This window comes from Carcharodon carcharias, chromosome 12 (genome assembly GCF_017639515.1).
Source record: "Carcharodon carcharias isolate sCarCar2 chromosome 12, sCarCar2.pri, whole genome shotgun sequence".
Classification (NCBI taxonomy): Eukaryota; Metazoa; Chordata; class Chondrichthyes; order Lamniformes; family Lamnidae; genus Carcharodon; species Carcharodon carcharias.
The window spans coordinates 61,554,150-61,575,601 of NC_054478.1; positions in this window are offsets into that span (position 1 = coordinate 61,554,150).

Sequence of the window (21,452 nt, forward strand, 5' to 3'; positions counted from 1 at the left end):
CGTGTGTCTGAAACCCCGCCGTGTGTCTGAAACCCCGCCGTGTGTCTGAAACCCCGCCGTGTATCTGAAACCCCGCCGTGTATCTGAAACCCGGCCGTGTATCCGAAACCCCGATGTGTATCTGAAACCCCGCCGTGTATCTGAAACCCCGCCGTGTATCTGAAACCCCGCTGTGTATCCGAAACCCCGATGTGTATCTGAAACCCCACCGTGTATCTGAAACCCCGCCGTGTGTCTGAAACCCCGCCGTGTATCTGAAACACCGCCGTGTATCTGAAACACCGCCGTGTATCCGAAACCCCGATGTGTATCTGAAACACCGCCGTGTATCTGAAACCCCGCCGTGTGTCTGAAACCCCGCCGTGTATCTGAAACACCGCCGTGTATCTGAAACACCGCCGTGTATCCGAAACCCCGCCGTGTATCTGAAACACCGCCGTGTATCCGAAACCCTGCCGTGTATCTGAAACACCGCCGTGTATCCGAAACCCCGATGTGTATCTGAAACCCCGCCGTGTGTCTGAAACCCCGCCGTGTGTCTGAAACCCCGCCGTGTATCTGAAACCCCGCCGTGTATCCGAAACCCCGATGTGTATCTGAAACACCGCCGTGTATCTGAAACCCCGCCGTGTATCTGAAACCCTGCCGTGTGTCTGAAACCCCGCCGTGTATCTGAAACCCCGCCGTGTATCTGAAACCCCGCCGTGTGTCTGAAACCCCGCCGTGTGTCTGAAACCCCGCCGTGTATCTGAAACCCCGCCGTGTATCCGAAACCCCGCCGTGTATCTGAAACCCCGCTGTGTATCTGAAACACCACCGTGTATCTGAAACCCCGCCGTGTATCCGAAACCCCGCCGTGTATCTGAAACCCCGCTGTGTGTCCGAAACCCCGCCGTGTATCTGAAACCCCGCCGTGTATCTGAAACCCCGCCGTGTATCTGAAACCCCGCTGTGTATCTGAAACACCACCGTGTATCTGAAACCCCGCCGTGTATCCGAAACCCCGATGTGTATCTGAAACACCGCCGTGTATCTGAAACACCGCCGTGTATCCGAAACCCCGATGTGTATCTGAAACCCCGCCGTGTATCCGAAACCCCGATGTGTATCTGAAACCCCGCCGTGTATCCGAAACCCCGATGTGTATCTGAAACCCCGCTGTGTATCTGAAACCCCGCTGTGTATCCGAAACCCCACCGTGTATCTGAAACCCCATGTGTCCGAAACCCCGCCGTGTATCTGAAACCCCGCCGTGTATCTGAAACCCCGCCGTGTATCTGAAACCCCGCCGTGTGTCTGAAACCCCGCCATGTATCCGAAACCCCGCCGTGTATCTGAAACCCCGCCGTGTATCCGAAACCCCGCCGTGTATCTGAAACCCCATGTGTCCGAAACCCTGCCGTGTATCTGAAACCCCGCCGTGTGTCTGAAACCCCGATGTGTATCTGAAACCCCGCCGTGTATCTGAAACCCCGCCGTGTATCTGAAACCCCGCCGTGTATCTGAAACCCCATGTATCCGAAACCCCGCCGTGTATCTGAAACCCCACCGTGTATCTGAAACCCCATGTATCCGAAACCCCGCCGTGTATCTGAAACCCCGCCGTGTATCTGAAACCCCGCCGTGTATCTGAAACCCCGCCGTGTGTCTGAAACCCCGCCATGTGTCTGAAACCCCGCCGTGTATCCGAAACCCCGCCGTGTGTCTGAAACCCCGCCGTGTATCTGAAACCCCGCCGTGTGTCTGAAACCCCGCCGTGTGTCTGAAAGCCAGCCGTGTATCTGAAACACAGCCGTGTATCCGAAACCCCGCTGTGTATCCGAAACCCCGCCGTGTATCCGAAACCCCGCCATGTATCTGAAACCCCGCCGTGTATCTGAAACCCCGCCGTGTATCCGAAACCCCGCCGTGTATCTGAAACCCCGCCGTGTATCTGAAACACCGCCGTGTATCCGAAACCCCGCCGTGTATCCGAAACCCCGCCGTGTATCTGAAACCCCACCGTGTATCCGAAACCCCATGTGTCCGAAACCCCATTTGTCCGAAACCCTGCTGCTGAACAGGACTTTAAACTAGAAAGTGGTGGGGGTGGGGAGGAGGGAAGGGTAAAACTCCAAGAAGTATGACTAATGCGAAACAAAGCAGCTGGTTAGCATTTGGGGGTTGGATTCAACTTCATGGAAAATTATGAAAAAACTGAAAATAAAGGAGAGCCCAGGAGAAGCTATTAAAGTCTCCAGAACACAAAATAGGACAGAGTGTTTGGAAGGGGCTAGGAATCTAACTTCAAGCACATCAGATAAAGGGACGACAATGAGAAAGGAGACTGGAAATACGGACTGAAGGTGTTGTATCTGAATGCATGCAGTATACGAAATAAGGTAAATGAGCTTGTGGCACAGATTGAAATTGGCAGGTATGATGTGGTGAGCATCGCGGAGACATGGCTGCAGGGGGATCAGGACTGGGAGGTAAATATCCAAGGATATTTATCCAACATCCTATCGAAAAGATAGGCAGTTTGGCAGAGGTGGTGGGGTTGCTTTGTTAGTATTAAATGAAATTAAATCGATAGCAAGAAATGATGTCGAGTCAGAGGATGTGGAATCTGTGTGGGTAGAGTTGAGGAACCGCAAAGGTAAAAAAACCATAATGGGAGTTATGTACAGACCTCTGAACAGTAGTCAGGATGTGGGGCACAAGATACACCAGGAGATAGAAAAGGTGTGTAAGAGAGGCAAGGTTACAGTGATCGTGGGGGATTTCAATATGCAGGTAGACTGGGAAAATCAGGTTGCTAGTGGATCCCAGGAAAAGGAATTTGTGGAATGTCTACGAGATGGCTTTTTGGAACAGCTTGTGGTGGAGCCCACTAGGGAACAGGCAATTCTAGATTTAGTGATGTGTAATGAGGCAGATTTGATAAGGGAGCTTAAGGTGAAGGAACCCTTAGGAGGAAGTGATCATAATATGATAGAATTTACCCTACAATTTGAGAGGGAAAAGCTGGAATCAGACGTAACGGTATTACAGTTGAATAAAGGTAACTACAGAGGCATGAGGGAGGAGCTGGCCAGAATTGACTGGGAGGTGAACATAGCAGGAAAGACACTGGAACAGCAATGGCAGGAGTTTCTGGGAGTAATTTGGGAGACACAGGAAAAATTCATCCCTAGGAAGAAGAAGCATACTAAAGGGAGGACGAGGCAACCATGGCTGACAAGGGAAGTCAGGGACAGCATAAAAGCTAAAGAAAAAGCATACAATGCGGCGAAGAGCAGTGGGAAGCCAGGGGATTGGGAAGCCTACAAAGACCAACAGAGGACAACTAAAAATGAAATAAGGAGGGAGAAGATTAAATATGAGGGTAAACTAGCCAGTAACATAAAGGAAGATTGCAAGAGTTTTTTTTAGATATACAAAGGGTAAGAAAGAAGCAAAAGTGGACATTGGGCCACTGGAAAATGACGCTGGAGAAGTAGTAGTGGGGAACAAAGAAATGCGGAGGAACTGAATAGGTACTTTGCGTCAGTCTTCACAGTGGAAGACACGAGTGACATCCCCAAAGTTCAAGAGAGTTGGGGGGCAGAGATGAGTATGGTGTAATCCAGATGGATTACACCCCAGAGTTCTGAAGGAAATAGCTGACGAGATAGTGGAGGCGTTAGTGGTGATCTTTCAGGAATCACTCGAGTCAGGGAGGGTCCCAGAGGACTGGAAAATCGCTAATGTAACCCTCCTGTTTAAGAAGGGAGTGAGGCAAAAGACGGGAAATTACAGGTCAATTAGCCTGACCTCGGTCGTTGGTAAGATTTTAGAGTCCATTATTAAGGATGAGATTTCAGAATACTTGGAAGTGTATGGTAAAATCAGGCAAAGTCAGCATGGTTTCATCAAGGGGAGGTCATGCCTGACAAATCTGTTAGAATTCTTTGAGGAGGTAATGAGTAGGTTAGACAAAGGAGAGCCATTGGATGTTATCTACTTGGACTTCCAGAAGGCTTTTGACAAGGTGCCGCACAGGAGCTGCTCAGTAAGATAAGAGCCCGTGGTGTTAGAGGCAAGGTACTAACATGGATAGAAGATTGGCTGTCTGGCAGGAGGCAGAGAGTAGGGATAAGGGGGTCCTTCTCAGGATGGCGGCCGGTGACTAGTGGAGTTCCGCAGGGGTCAGTGTTGGACCACAACTTTTCACTTTATACATTAATGATCTAGATGAAGGAACTGAGGGCATCCTGGCTAAGTTTGCAGATGATACAAAGATAGGTGGAGGGACAGGTAGTACTGAGGAGGCGGGGAGACTGCAGAAGGATTTGGACAGGTTAGGAGAATGGGCAAAGAAGTGGCAGATAGAATACAACATGGGGAAGTGTGAGGTCATGCACTTTGGTAGGAAGAATAGAGGCATAGACTATTTTCTAAGTGGGGAGAGAATTCAGAAATCTGGAGTGCAAAGGGACTTGGGAGCCCTATTCCAGGATTCTCTTAAGGTTAACTTGCAGGTTGAGTCGGTAGTTAGGAAGGCAAATGCAATGTTGGCATTTATTTTGAGAGGACTAGAATATAAAAGCAGGGATGTGCTGCTGAGGCTTTATAAGGCTCTGGTCAGACCACATTTAGAATATTGTGAGCAATTTTGGGCCCCGTATCTCAGGAAGGATGTGCTGGCCCTGGAGAGGGTCCAGAGGAGGTCCACGAGAATGATCCCAGGAATGAAAGGCTTAACATTTGAAGAACGTTTGAGGACTCTGGGTCTATACTCGATGGAGTTTAGAAGGATGAGGGGGAATCTGATTGAAACTTACAGAATACTGAAAGGCCTGGATAGAGGGAAGATGCTTCCATTAGTAGGAGAGACTAGGACCCGAGGGCACAGCCTCAGTGTAAAGGGAAGACCTTTTCAAACAGAGATAAGGAGAAACTTCTTTAGCCAGAGAGTGGTGAATCTATGGAATTCATTGCCACAGAAGGCTGTGGAGGCCAGGTCATTGAGTGTATTTAAGACTGAGATAGATAGGTTCCTGATTGGTAAGGGGATCAAAGGTTACGGGGAGAAAGCAGGAGAATGGGGTTGAGAAACTTATCAGCCATGATTGAATGGCAGAGCAGACTCGATGGGACGAATGGCCTAATTTCTGCTCCTATGTCTTATGGTCTTATGGTATCCAAGGTCTCTTGCTCCTTTATGGCTTGCTGTGTCTCCAAAGACTCGCACATTCTCTCTTACTCCTTTAAGCCCCGTTGTGTCTCCAATGTCTCGTGCACTCTCTCTCACTCCTTTAAGCTCCCCTGTGTCTCTCAGAAACTGAAATCACTATCATCTCACCTGGACTTGTTCATAACATCAGAAGACAGGTTCCACATTATTTGATTACCCTTGTCTTCAAGCAGTTAGTTTCAGTTAAACACATCAGCTACCTAAATCTCTGAAGTTTTTTGTATTCTTTTAAACCAAGTGCTGCAGAGCAGCCTTTAGGCAGGATTTTTCATATGGCAGGCGGGCTCGGTTGGAGCAGGCGGGGCAGGCGTGGAGCCCCAGATCGCCGCCCGCAATCAGCTCTGCGTTGCCATTTTACGTGGGCGGGCCAATTAAGGCCCACCCCGCGTAATATGCAGCCAGTAGCGCTCAGCGCTACCTGTGCGTGCGGGGGGAGGAGGGAGAATCGGGATCAGTGCTCGTTCGCGCATGCAGGCGAAAGAGCTCTTCAATCTCACTGAGGCATGGAGCTGCCTCAGGGAGAGTGATTCAATGATAAAATCATTAAATAAAAGGTGTAAAAATTTATTTAAACACGTCCCCGCATGTGACTGTATCACATGAGTTGGGACATGTTTTTAAATTTATGAATTTTTAAAAATTATTTAATAAACGCTTTAGGAAAACTCATTCTGCTCGTGAATGAGATTTCCTAAAAGACGCAAAGGCCGCTTGGGCTTTTTGCCAGCCCGCCAACCTTAAAGTTGAATGGGCAGTGTTTAGAATAACTTTAATTAGACCCTTAATAGCTGCTGCTGAACCCAGGCAGGCAGGGCAGGCCTCTAAGCCTAACTGCTACACAGGCACCCCTGCTGCCTCATTTAGGGTTGACAGCCATCCAGCATTGGCCTGGAGTCTCCAGGAATTGATAATCATGTCCAGGACACTGCTGTGTGCAATCATGCAGAAAAAGCATAGGAACGTTAAAAATATATATTTTTTTAAAAAATCTCTTTATCAGCTAGAAAAACATTGACAATGGGGAATAAAGGACTGTTTGGCAGACAGCAAAGCATCATCTATTTGGGTAATGAGTCTTTTTGCTTTCTAGTTGGTGTAGGATGGCAGTGTCTCACAAGGATGGACGTGTTGGCCAAAAAATGACTGGAACGCGGGGGCAAATCATGTGATGAACCTCCAGTTTAATAACAGTTGGTAACCCTAACCCCACTGCCTGAGGGACCTGGAAGAGGACAGGAAAATTCCAGTTGGCCTCTGACAATAGGCCTTAAAAGGTTCTTAATCGGCTCAGTTGACTACTCATTGGGTGGGTAGCCCTGTTGCAACCCCCTCAACCCCCAGCCCACCTCCGGAAAAATGTCCCAGGGGAGGATGGAAGAACTTGCACACAGGCTGGCAGTGTGAAATTCCGCACCAACCTACCTCCATTCCTGCCTCCAGCAGGCACTAAAAATCCAGCTCTTTGTTATACCTAAAGTTATTCCCCTTAAGCTAACATATGAAAAAAATATTTTAATTCTATGTAATATTCTTCTAAAGTACTAAATATTCCTCAAGCAAGCATGCATACCTTTAGGTTCTACTTATCTTCTTTATTAAATGCAAACTTATTAATAAGCTCTTTTTTCCTTCACTATGCAATTAAAGTGCTGGTCTGAACTACTCTGCTTTGCTTCCATGGGCTGTTCCTGTTGCATTGAATTTAAAACCCCGTTTCCGTTTGTTTTCTACACTTTTATGACATTTTCTTCTGGTCTCCAACGATCTGGGAACCTTAAACCTTCCATTTTCATCCCAGGTCTGATACCATGTAATGGTTTACAAGAACACTTGACTGTCTGCAGTGTGTCTCAAGCTTTATTTCCAAAATGTCAGCTCACCTGAGTGCACAGGGAGTGAATTTCCTCAATGTTTTTAGTACAATGGCAGTGCTGTAACAACACTTTAGTGCCTTTTATATTAGCAAGGAAATTGAGATGAAAGTTGTTTCAGTGACTTGATGCCTTTAAACCTTTTCCTCAGTTCCCTTGTACTGAACATGAGCAGTCCTTACTGGCCTCTCTTGCCGTCAACTACAGGCACTTGAAGCAGAGGGCCAAAAAATATTAAGTTATTATTTTTATTTATAAATTTTCTTACAGTCCAGGCCTCACAAGGAAACCTAGGCCCATACCTAGGCTTTCTTCCCATGCCACAGTTCCTCTGGAGTTCCTTCCATCCATCCAAACTGTAATGACTCGACAGAGTGGACAGGTTTCAACAAGAAACTGGTAAACTTTATTACAGAGATCTTTTCAGGTGCTACATGCTCAATCTTGTTAGGAAGCCCCACCCCAGATTGTCCGCACTTAGTGCTCATTGGTTGGAGCCTCCCAGAGCGTTACATGACCCCTGGTAGACAGCAGGAGAGGCTATATCTTCAGTTACTAAACAAACCTATGGGATCATTTCCATGGTTCACCCAAGGGGCTTCATAGCCACTCACAGTTGTCACATATTTAGCACTGACTCACAGCAAAACTTCCAGGCTTGGACTGATAAGTGCTAGTCAACATTCACATCACAAATGCCAAACAACAGCCATCTTCCTCCACCTTTGACATTGTCAAGCCCACCACATCACCACCAGCCCCCCACCCCAACACCAGTGATGGGGCGGTGGTGGAGGGTCATAATCACTATTGACCAGAGGCTTAGATAGTGAAACCAACAGTGGCTCCAATCTCATTTTGGAACCCTTTAGCTTCAGAACTCATTGGTCCAAACATCCGGAAGTTAGATGAGAGTGATCACTCTTAACAAATGCCGCATTAAGTACAACAAGGGTAGATGGTTGTGTTTGTTTAAAGGCCAACCATTTCAGTCCCAGGATGTCATTAATGGAGTTCTTCAGGATAAGATCCTAGGCCCAACTAACTTTAGCTGCTTAATCAGTGACCTTTCTTCTTTCACGAGGTCAGAAGTGGGGCTGTTCACTGATGATTGCATAGTGTTTAGCTTTATTCACAGATAGTGAAACAGTCCATTGGCACAAGTAACAGCATCTGTACATCATCCAGCTGATAAGTGGCAAGTAACATTCATCTTACGTAAGTTTCAGGTAATGAGCCAAAACAGAAAGCCTAACCACCTCCCCTTGACATTCAATGGCCAATCACCCATCATCAATATCCTGGAGATAATCATCAACCATAAGTTCTACTGGACCAGCCACATAAATGCCATAATATTTAGATGGGTATTCGACAGCAAGTGGCTTACCTAGCTCTTCAATGGTCCCCCACAACCTACTAGGCATCAATCAAGAGTGTGGAGGAGCACTCTTCACTTACCTGGATCACTGCATCTCCAACAATACTCAAGAACCCCAAGGTTATCCATGATACCAACACCCCATTCATTCACTTCTCCACCAGTATATCATAACTGCCTTTTGTATCATCTACAGTGTCATATGCACAGCAACAACTCACATACCCACAACCTCTCCCTCCTTTAACAATTAGAATAGCAGATACGTGGGAACGCTATCACCTCTTAGTTAAATCACACCCCGTTTTGACTTGGGCATAGCTAACAGCATGAGCTCCAGAAGTTATCCAGGAAATTTTGCGCTACACCGGTTAGAAGTTTCCATTATTGAGAAATTTTATTAAATCTGTTTAAACAATTGCTAAAACCATTTAATTGGGCCTCAGCTGTTCACCTCACGTAAAATGTTCCAATAGGCAGCCTGCTGCTGTGGATGGGCGCTCATACTGAATTGACACTATGTGCTAATATTGGGAGTAAACAACATGCAAAGTGCAGTCACGGGAGATACCGGCATCAGACCATTTATTCCTGATTTGTGAGTGAATAGATATTTTCTTGTTTTCATATCAATAAACTCTGCTCACATTACTTAAAGGTTAGCAATATCCTGGAGCACAATTGTGGTTTATCCCAGGACTCCAGGAAAACAATTTCCAGTGTCAATGGGTTGTTACTGACAATTTCAGGAAAAAGGAAATGCATTTTAGTGAAAGGAGATACATTTTAGAGCAGTCCAGCTCCATTGGGAAATCTTGGTAAATTTTACTATGGTAAACTGAATAGAAGATGTCAGGAAAAACATCTGTCATTCTAAAATATGTGTTCTATTTACCCCAGGAAAAAGCATATACAAAAGTAAAACTTTACTGATGATGATCAAAATCAAAATTGTATACAATGTATGCTCCAATATCAGACTAAATTACAGAGAGTTTACTGAAGCCAATTCCTTCGACATTTTACTGAGGATAAAACAATCATAAAATAAACAGGGTAATAGTGTATTTATTGCTTCAAAAAGATTCATGCAAATGCATACCAGTAAATTTAACTGTTCAGTCTAACTGACGCTAAATAACCCTTGACTGGCTACATTGAGATATGAGTGGTCTTTTGTAACATTAAGAGTACCCTCAGGAAATACTGTGTGTGTGGGGGATGGGTGGGTGAATGGTATTTAAAAACTACACGTCTAATTCATCCATTATATTTGAACCTAGAGCATCACAGCTCAACATTAAATGTACAATTCCCAACAATACAACTGAAATTGTGGATTAGTTATGAGACTTTTGCCTGACCTTTTGGTATTTGACTCAAATAATTTTTAAAAAGTATACCCTGTTCTACAGCTGACAATTAAGGATCATTCACATTATGTTGGTGTAAGTTTTAAAAAAGGAGAGTTTGAACTGAAAGGTAGCACTGTACCCCATGCTCAAGAAACTGTTGATATTGCAAACTCCACTTTGTACGCCAGAGTGATTGCATAATTTACATCAAAAGATGGTAGCTATTTAAAAAAAAGGACATGCTAGCAATTTATTTGTAACGATAAAGATTTGATGGTCTTTGTCTGGTTTGATTTAATATGACAGGCTGTAATGATAAATATGGTTACCATTCAAAAAGGGCCTGATGATGTTGTTGCCATGTGTCTCCAGGGGAATGGTATGGCCAGACTTCAATGGAAAGGGATGCCTTTACATTTGAGAGATAAATAGTACTCTTGTGACTCAACCTAATTGAGATCTGGGATATGTTGATGCATGTGGATGAGGGCCTACTGAAAAAACAAACAAATTTGATACAGTTTACAAATTTTTATTTGTTCTAATCCTGCAGGCTTCAAGGAAGTATTTTTTTGATGGTAACATATTTTAGCTGGTCTTGCAATGAAATATATAATTCTATTAAGAAAGTTATGTATAAATATGAGGGCAGAGGAACATCGTTCAATAGAGTTTGATTAAAAATCTGAATATGCAAATAAAATAAAATTGAAGAATAACAGTTATGTTAGAGCTAATAAATAAGATATATATCAAATAGTCATAAAATTCATGGCATACTTAAAACTACAATTGTATTATTGTATCTAGTAATACTTGAATGATAGGTTTATAGTATTAATATTAAGAAGACCAAGGTTACATGGTATAAGAATTTATTATTATACATCACAATTTATTTATTGATATGGTTTGTTAGTATTGCAGTTCTCTAATATCGTTCCTATTGTAAAAAGTACTTTATCTTTATTGATAGACTGTCAAACTGTACCAGTGGACCCTGTGTAATCATCAAGACAGATATACCTTGCAGTATCAAGTCATAAAAGATTTATACCATTAAAATTCAGAAAAGTGCTTGAATTAATAATTTTAGGGATAGAGTCTGTAAAAACCACATTGTAATTTGTCTCTTTTTTCACTTCAGCATCTGGAAATTCCATTAAATTAAAAAATGAAGGTAGTAATAAAATTACGGTTAGGAGAGGCTGCCTGTAACTGGCACAGAAAATAAAAGTAATGTCGTAAGTGTATAACTCCACTGAGAAAAGTGAGGGCTATAATTTAGTTGAGCACCACTTGCTGAATAACTGGAGAGGAATTTAGGTTTGGAAAATTGAAAAATGAAACCTTTGGTTTTTCTCTCATGTTTGATAGTCTGTAAGTCCCTTTATGGACTAAGGCTAACATCCTAATAGGGACAAGCTTTCAGTGAATAGAGCTTACAGAGGATAAGCTAGTAAATCTTGCAATAAAAGCTGTGTGATTTACAGTAAATTCCAAAGGGCTTACAGCACCACAGCTGAGGGCATAAACAGTTCTTTCATTCCAGGCCTACAGTCAGCTCTGCCTACTGCGAACTACGATTGCACAGAAAGGCACGCTGCTTACGAGGGCTGACTTTGATAAATAACTAGGAAGTCCCACTGTTGGCTTAAAACTAGAAGTTGTTCAGTTGCAATTCTGCATTTGTCCTGGTTTAATGGGTATGGAAGTGGCTTTAGCTGTAATCTGTCATTGATTGATTAGGTCTGCCTAAATCCCACACAGCTCAGTTTTGCTCTGTGCTATTCACCAGTGAAAATTTAAACGAAAATTGCTAGGTTCCCGACTGTTGCATTTATTCAGAAAGTAAATTTGTACAATGTTGCCTGTACAAATCAATTGTTTCTTTCATTCTTTTACAGGTCGCTCTCAATTTTGTTTGGCGCCAAGAGTGCACACACTGTGCTGGGAAGGCCCATCTAAAAAAGTCTTTTAACCACTTTCACATCAACTTGGCAATCTGAAAGTATGACTTGGCTATTTACCATTTGGCTAAATGATTAAGGAGAAGTAAAGCTGAAGCAACAAGGTCTGGGGTGGAGGAAGTTTTTACAGAACAAACCTCTGGAGGACAAGCGTGGAGTTTACAAGAAGCCTAGGTTATACTGGGGTCACATTTTTAAGTCTGATTTCTTTTTAGTTACTCTAAAACATAGGTTACTTGTAAGTGTCCATGCTCAACTGTAACAATGTGACTTTTCCATTTGGATTTGCCTGTAGGCTACTTATCAAATAGACTTATATTTCACCAGTAAGTCTATTCCATAAGGAACCAAACCCTTGGTTATAAATGAAATGCGTAAAGGGCTCGTTATTCAGTAACCTTTGACTATCAAGCTTAGGGAATTCTAAATTCCCCAAATATTTGGCTCTCAATTACAGAGTCACTGGTAAAGCAGTGAATTCTAAATCCCAGACTCCTTTTATTTCTGGATTAAAAATAGAACATAATTTATTATTATGATGCAGCAAACAGAAGTGGCAAATTGCTCATTATGGTTTTGATTGCAAGTAAAGGTTTGCTGTCTAAAGTATAAACTATAAATTTGGGAATGTTAAGCTCTCCAATTCCCATAATTTGGTTACAAATAATTCAATTTCTGCCTGGCTTGAAATAAAGCATGAAAAATGAACACTGATGTAAGTAAACTGCCCAATGCAAAGACAATTGAAACAATAAAAACATAAGAAATAGGAGCAGGAGAAATTGAACCAAAAATATAAACCTTATTTTCTGAAAAATGTGAAATACATTGGGAAAACATATAATTTTTACAATAAAATTAAAAATGCTTTGTTTCAATCTCCCATTGAATCATACATGTTAAATCCCAGAATATCTGTCTCTCTTACATGCTTCAGGTGTCTTTATATTGTTGTTTCACTTTGAACATAAGATCATAAGAAATAGGAGTGGAGAGGCCATTCAGCCCATTGAGCCTGCTCCACCATTCGATAAGACCATGGCTGATCTAACTGTGGCTTTAACTCCACTTTCCTGCCTATCCCCCATAACCCTTAGCTCCCTTGTTGATCAAAAGCTGTCTAACTCAGCTATGAATATACTCAATGACCCAGCGCCACTGCTCTCTGGGAAGAAAATTCCAAACACTAACGACCCTCTGAGATAACTTTCTCCTCAATTCCACCTTAAATGGGAAACTCCTTATTTTTAAACTGTGCCCTCTTGTTCTAGATCACATCAGCACCCCCTCCCCGCCTGCCCCGAGAGGGAACATCCTCTCAGCATCTACCCTGTCAAGCCCCCTCAGAATCTTATGTTTCAATAAGATTGCCTCTCATTCTGCTAAACTCTAATGAGTATAGGGCCAACCTTCTTAACCCTTCCTCATAAGGCAAACCCTTCATCCCAGAAATCAGTCCAGTAAATCTTCTCTGAACTGCTCCAATTGCAAGTATATCCCCCTTTATGTGGGAAGTCCAAAATTATACACAATATTCCGTGTGTGATCTCGCCAATGTCCTGTACAGTTGTAACAAGACTTCCCTACTTTGATATTCTATTCTTTATTGCAATGAAGGCCAACATTCCATTTGCCTTCCTAATTACTTGCTGTACCTCCATGCTAACATTTTGTCATTCATGTACAAGGACACCTAGATCCTTCTGCACTGCAGCATTCTGAAGTCTCTCCATTTAAATAATATTCTGCATTTTTAGCCTTCCTGCCAGAATGGACAAACTCAAATTCCAACATTATACCCGTTTGCCATTTTTTTGCCCACTCACTTAAACTATCTATATCCCTTTGCAGGCTTTTTGGGAGGAATTGCCTGTGCCTGCTGGCAGCGGGCATCATGGTGAGCGTGAGCGGCCAATATGGCGGTAAGGTCAAAAATTGCTTTCACGCCAACATGAAATGTGTTGGCAATCATCCACTCTGCCCGTCAATGGTGGGTCATGTTTCCAGCTGCCAGATGTCGGGAACTTTATTGTAATACATCTGAATGTCATTATAAGCCCAGCTTGCTGGAATCATCCCCCCCACGTTGGATCATCCGAGCATATCGGCATGATTCACAACAGCATATAAAAGGCATGCACCTGCCGAGCTGCACTTCAGGGGGAACTCAGAGGTGAGTGCACAGTAACATTGTTCAGCGCTCGTGAGGGGCATCTGCTGGACCTGTAGTTAGAGACAGATTCAGGCCAGGGCACAGGCAAGTCATGTTTTCCTGGCTAGCTGACAGTGCGGTACCAGGGCAAGGGCTATACTGTGATTGAGACCAGGTCCACTTGTGGGGGCATGTGGCGGGGTGGTGGTTGTGGCAAGGGCAGCACTCCAGTTGAAGTGAATTGGGCGGGGTGGGAGTCATGGAGCACTCCTGTTGAGGTGAGATGGGCGACGGAGCAAGGGCAGCAATCTGTTTCAGGTGAGCTAGGGGGATGGCAAGGGCAGAACTCTGGTTGAGGCAAGTTTTGGGAAAGGGGCAAGGGCAGCACTCCAGTTAAGGCAAGTTGGGTGTGGGGTTGGGGCAAGGGCTGCCCTCCGGTTGATGGTAGTGCACAAACACAAATGGGGTGTTGTGGGGGAGGGTGGGGGGGGGGAGGGCGGTGGGGTGGAGTGGCCACCCATTAGGGAAACCTTGTATAAAATGACCATTCCATTGCTGTTGAAACTGTTCAGGTGCAGCCACATTGACATGCTTGGAGTCGGGCCTCTAGCTTATCTGCGCATTCAAGCGATGCAGAGGCCTGAAAGTGTCATCAAAAGCTCCAGAGCATTTCACCCCTTGAGGGCAGACTGCAAACTAATGAGCGTTTTAGCCCCTTGCAATGTCATCATTCAGGTTTGGATCAGTCTCCCCCATGGTTCAAGCTAACAGTGCAGCCTTGCAACCCGGGTTAGGAGAATGCCTGTGTCTGAGCTGAGAACAAAGTATGCAGTGCAATGAGCAAAGCCACTGCCAATCGGTCTGGTGGAGTGGGGTGGAGGTGGCTGGGGTATTGGGCAGCCTTGCAGCGCACTAAGCTCTGGCCATCCAAGTGGTTGTCAGCTCTCGCTGGGATGAGTTAAGGGGCATTCAGACCTAATCTCTCTATTTCATCTTGCAGGAGGAGTACATTGGTAGCATGGAGCCTGGTGACATAGCTGTATGCCTTATGGCTTACAGAGAGCAGAAACAAAGGAGAACAGAGCAACGCAGGCACCTGGCTGGGCAGAGGTAGGGGCAGCACCCTTGGGAAGATGGGGTGGCTGGGGCTCCCGCATACGCTGCTGAAGAGCCATAGCGAGCCACTACTGGTCAGCATCTAGCTAGACTCAGAGTTTATGGACACCGCCTTTCATTCCTGCAGATGGCAGAGAACCCGTGTCACTGAAGGCTGCACATGTCTAAGGAACCGGTTGGTCACATCTGCCAGCTACTGCAAGATTTGTCGCCATGGGCACACGGAGGGCATCCACTGCCAATGGGCATGGAAGTGACCGCAGCCCTCAATTTTTAAACCAGTGACTCCTTTCAGGGCTCCACAGGTGACCTCTGGCATATCGCAAGACTCCACTGACAAATGCATCCTTGAGGTTCATGGGCGCAATCTTTGCAAAGGCACAACTTTGTGCATTTCGCCCAGGACCAGGAAAGCCAGGATTTGCCCAGATCACAGATTTCCCACAGGCCAGCCCACCTCAACGTGCCATGCCTTTTATGCAGCTGGAAGCAATGAGAGCTGTGCAAGTGGCTGCACTTTAAATATGGCGCCTGGTGTGGTGAGCGAATGAGCTCGTCCACCATCGAAACAGTGGCCAGAATTTTCCCGTCAGTGATTTGGGGGCGTGGCCCGCTCGCCGACAGGAAAATGACGTGGGATGACATCGGAAGGAACCTAGAACGTCATCCCGATCCCTTTAAATCTTTAGGAAGGCGGGCGGACAGCGAAATCAGCTGTCCGTCTGCTGACCTGTCAATGGCCAATTGAGGCCATTGACAGGGTCATCAAGATAATTAAATACCTGCCCGTCCAAGCTTAAGGCTGGCGGGCAGGCCAGGTGTCCCAGCGGGCTTCTGATAAAACAAGAAACCTCATCCACTGGCGGGATGAGATTTCATGTCCGTTTTTAAAAACTTTAATAAAGTTTATGTGAGATTTATTAACATGTGTGACATTGTTACATGAGGGGGACATGTTAATAATTTTTTTATTTTTCTATTTTTCATGATTTTTAAGTTGTCACTAATCTCCCTGAGACAGCACTTAGTCTCAGGGAGCAGTGTGCTCTTTTGCATGCGCGAAAGAGTGCACTTTGACAGTTGGGGAATCCCTCCCCCCCACTGCACAGGAAGTGCATAGCGCTTCCCGTCAGGCAGGTCGCTGGGCAGGCCTTAATTGGCCAGCCCACTCAAAATGGCAGCGGGCCCCGTTTGGGCAGCAGGGGTCGGCTGTCCGCCCGCCGCCAAGCCATTGGGGCCCGCCCGCCAACCAAGGGCAAAATTCTGCCCAGTGTGTTTACCAGGAATTAGTGATCAATGAGGCGGGATAGGGACACTAAAGCGTGAAAAGCCGCCATTGCAGCCTGTGGGTAAAACATTCTTTTTCTCACCCGTTACTGCACTGGTGCAAATCTGGGATGATTCCGCTCTTTGTATCCTCCTCACAACTTGCTTTCTTACCTCTCTTTGTATCATCATCATATTTGGCTACATATAGTTTGTCCCTTCATCCAAGTCATTAATATAGATTTTAAATACTTGATGCCACAGCACCAACCTATGGCACTCCACTAGTTACGGTTTGCTTACGTAAAATGACCCATTTATTCCAATTCTCTGTTGCCAATTAGTTAGCCAATCCTCTATTCATGTTAATATAATACCTTAACACCACAAGCTCTTACCTTGTGCAGTAATCTGTTATGTGGCATATTATTGAATCCCTTTTTGAAATCACAATACACTACATCTACTGGTTCCCCTTTATTCATCTTCCTAATTGCATCCTCAAAGAACTCTATAATAAATTTGTCAAAAACATTTTCACTTTCACAAAACCATGTTGACTCTGCTTGACTGTATTATGTTTTCCAAATGTCCTGCTACTATCTCCTTACTAAATGATTCTAGCATTTTCCCAATGTCAAAAGTTAGACTAACTGACCTATAGCATCCTGCTTTCTGCTTCCTGCTTTGTGAGTCATCTCTTGTGTTTCTCTCTTCCTAGTTCCTCTTTGTGGAATTTTGCGGCCATGGACTTAGTTGAAATAAATTCTACGATTCCCTGGGTACTATTGAGGGCATTTTGTTGTCTCAACACTTTCCATTTATGCAGTTAATCTTGATTTTAAAATTGCTTCTCTCTATTTCTGTAATCTCCTACAATCATTAGGCATATAATGCAATCACTCTACAATTGGCGCCATTGCTTTAAGCCCTGGAATTCCTTCTCTAAACATCTCAGCTTTTCTACCTCTCTTTCCACCTTTAAGATGTTCCTTATAACTTACCCCATCTGCCCTAATATTATCTTATTTGACTTGGTATAATTTTTTTTAATGATCCTGTGGTGCACCTTAGGGCTTTTTTACATTAAAGGCACTATATAAAGTTACTGTTTTGGTGGTGGCAGAAGTGGCTTTAAATATAATCCAGAAAAAAGTGGCAATCTAAAAGCAAATGAAGATGAAAAGAAGAGTCTGAGGAAGTGTAAGAAAATTGCATAACTTTAAAAACAAAGCTTTCAATTTAGAATCAAATAGACCAAAATAGAAGCTAGAGGCCACCAAGTCAACAAGGACTGAAGGCAAATGAAAAAGCATTTTTATTGTTTTCTTTACTTACAATTCTTTTTGAAGTTGAGGCTATGGTGAAGTGTGGGTTCACAGCTACAGTGATTGTCCAGTAGTTTGTCAATACAGCTATACTTCAACAATATATCACAACTCGTCATTCTCCCTAACTGATAAATGCTAAGGCCAAATGTAGTATCTTTACTGGAGTTCTAGAACACATCAGGGGCTGCAGCTGGGATTTATGTGTTCTGTATGGTTAAGTACCCTTCTCCATGGATTGCTACCTTGATGTGATGGAGATGCTTGTGTGTTCCGATGAACCCTTGAGTGATGCCGTCTTATGAACATATGAAAATACGAGTGAAGAGCAGGAGTAGGCCATTCAGCCACTCAAGCCTGCTCTGCCATTCAATAAGATCATGGCTGATCTGATTGTAACCTCAACCCCACATTCCAGCCTACCCCCGATAACATTTCACCCCCTTACTTATCAAGAATCTATCTATCTCTGCCTTAAAAATATTCAAACACTCTGCTTCCACCGCATTTTGAGGATGAGTGTTCCAAAGATTTACTACCCTCAGAGAAAAAAATGTCTCCTCATCTGTCTCAAATGAGCGACCCCTTATTTTTAAACAGTGACCCCCTAGTTCTAGATTCTTCCACAAGAGGAAATGTCCTCCCCTCAGGATCTTAAAGGTTTCAATCAACTCACCTTTTACTCTTCTAAATTCCAGTGGATGTAAGCCTAACCTGTCCAAACTTCCTCACAAGACAACCCGCCCATTCCTGGTATTAGTCTAGTAAACCTTCTCTGAACTGCTTCTAATGCAATTACATCTTTCCTTAAATAAAGAGACCAAACTGTACACAATACTTAAGGGGGAGTATTTTTCCCTCGTCGGGCGGGCTCAGCAGGTGCGGGTGGGGGTGGTCAGGAAGCTGACTGCTGCCCGTGATCAGGGCCGGACCGCGGTTTCACACTGGTGGGCCAATTAAGGCCTGCCCAGTGTGAGTCGCGTGCGGCAGTGCTCAGCGCTGCCTATGTGGGGGCGGGGAAGGAGGGTGAGTGTGAACTTCATGCATGTGCGTAGGTGTGCACTAGAAAAGCTCCCTGAGGCACACAGCTGCCTCAGGGAGATGAACAGTTTAAAACATTGAAAATAAAGATTTCAAAAATGTTATAAAACATGTCCCCCTCACATAACTGTCACATGACCAGGGACACGTTATAAATTAAATGTTAAAATTTTTATTTTATTTTTATTTGCTGGTGGAAACCTCATCCAGTCCATTGATGAGGTTTCCTAAAAAATGCAAAGGTTGCTTGACTGTTTCACCTGCCCGCCAACCGTAAGGTTGGATTGGCAGCAAAAAATTTATTTCAATTAATGGCCTTAATAGGCCTTTTAACTATCGGCGGGCACACTGCTGACTCCTGCCAACCGAAATATCGCGCAAGTGCGCTATGATGCCAGGAGCTCAACCGATATCATCGTGCATCATTTTACGCTTGGCCAGGTCAGGCGTGTGCCCACCCGATGAGCTGGAAATTCTGGCCTAGATGTGGTCTCACCAGTGCCCTGTACAACTGAAGCATAACCTCCCTACATTTTAATCAATTCCCCTCACAATAAGTAATAACATTCTATTAGCTTTCCTAGTTACTTGCTGTACCTGCATATTAGCCTTTTGTGATTCATGTACAAGGGCACCAGATCCCTCTGAATCTCAGAGCTCTGCAATCTCTCACCATTTGGATAATAAGCTTCTTTTTAATTCTCCTTGCCAAAATGAACAATTTCACATTTGCCCACATTTGCCAGATCTTTGCTCACTCACTTAACCTATCTATGTCACTTTGTAGTCTCCTTATGTCCTCTTCACAGTTTACTTTCCTACCTATTTTTATGTCATTAGCAAACTTAGCAACCATTCCTTCGGCCCCTTTATCCAAGTCATTTATATAAATTGCAAAAAGTTGAGGCCCCAGCACTGATCCCTGTGGCACACCACTCATCACATTCTGACAACCAGAAAAAGGACCCATTTATGGCAACTCTCTGCTTCTTGTTAGCTAGCCAATCTTCTATCAGTGCCACTTATGTTACCCCCTGCACCATGAGCTTTTATTTTCCATAATAACTTTTGCTGTGGCACTCTGTCAAATGCCTTCTGGAAATCTAAATACAGTACACCCCCTTTATCCACAGAACCTGTGACTCCTTCAAAAAGCTCCAATAAATTGGTTAAACATGATTTCCCTTTCACACAACCATGTTGATTCTGCCTGATTGCCTTGAAGTTTTCTAAGTGCCCTGCTATAACATCTTTAATAACGGCTTCTAAAATTTTCCCTATGACAGATGTTAGGCTAACTGGCCTGTAGTTTCCTACTTTCTGTTTCCCACCCTTTTTGAATAAAGGAGTTACATTTGCTATTTTTCAATCTAATTGAACCTTCCCCGAATCTAGGGAAGTTTGGAAAATTAAAAACAATACATCAACCATCTCACTAGCCACTTCATTCAAGACCTTAGGATGAAGTCCATCTGGACGTGGGGATTTGGCAGCCCTCAGCCCCAACAACTTGCTCAATACCACTTCCCTGGTGATTGTAATTTTCCAAGTTCCTCCCTCCCGTTTCCTGATTTTAGCAATTTCCAGGATGTTAATTGTGTGCTCTATAGTGAAGACCAAAGCAAAATACCTGTTTAATTTATCCGCCATCTCCTTACTTTCCATTATTATTTCCTCAAAGCACTTTCTATAAGACCAACGCTCACTTTGTTAACTTTTCTTATTTAAATATCTATAAAAACTCTTACTATCTGTCTTTATATTACTAGCTATCTTTCTCTTGCATTCTAATTTTTCCCTCCTTATTAATCTTATTGTCATTCTTTTCTGTTCTTTATATTCTTTCCAATCTTCTGACCTGCCACCTGTCTTTGCGTAATTATATGCTTTTTCTTTAAGTTTGATACTGTCTTTCACTTTTTTAGTTAAGCACGGATGGCATGTCCTCCCATTGGAATTTTTCTTTCTCATTGGGATGTATATATTCTGTGTATTCTGAAATATCCTTTTAAATGTCTGCCACTGAACCTTTATTGACCTATCCCTTAATCTCATTTGCCAGTTCACTTTAGCTAGCTCTGCTTTCATGCCCTCACAATTGCCCTTATTTAAGTTCAAAATACTAGTCTTGGACGCACTCGTTTCTCCCTCAAAATGAATGTAAAATTCAATCATATTATGATGGCTGCCACCTAGGGTTGTCTTCAGTAAGAAGCATCAATTAATTCTATCTCGTTGCTCAATACCAGGTCTAGTATAGCCTGCTCTCTGGCTGGCTCCAGAACATGCTGTTCTAAGAAACTATCCCGAAAACTTTCTATGAACTCCTCATCAATGCTACCTTTACCCATCTGATTTTTCCAGTCTATATGTAGATTAAAATCTCCCATGATTATTGCTGTACCTTTCTGCCAAGCTCCCATTATCTCTTCTTTTATACTCTGTCCTACTGGGTATTATGTTCTGTCCTACTGTGTGGTTACAATTAGGGGGCCTGTACACCACACCCACAAGGGACTTATTGCCTTTATCATTTCTCATCTCAACCCAAACCGCTTCTACATTCTGGTTTCTTGAACTTACGTCATCCCTCTCTAATGTGCTAATACCATCATTAATTAACAGACCACCTCTACACCTTTTCCTAACTTTCTGTCCTTTCTGAATGTCATGTACCCTTAATATTCAGGTCTCAATCTATGTCACCCTGTAGCCATGTCTCTGTAATGGTTGTCAGATCGTACTTATCAATTT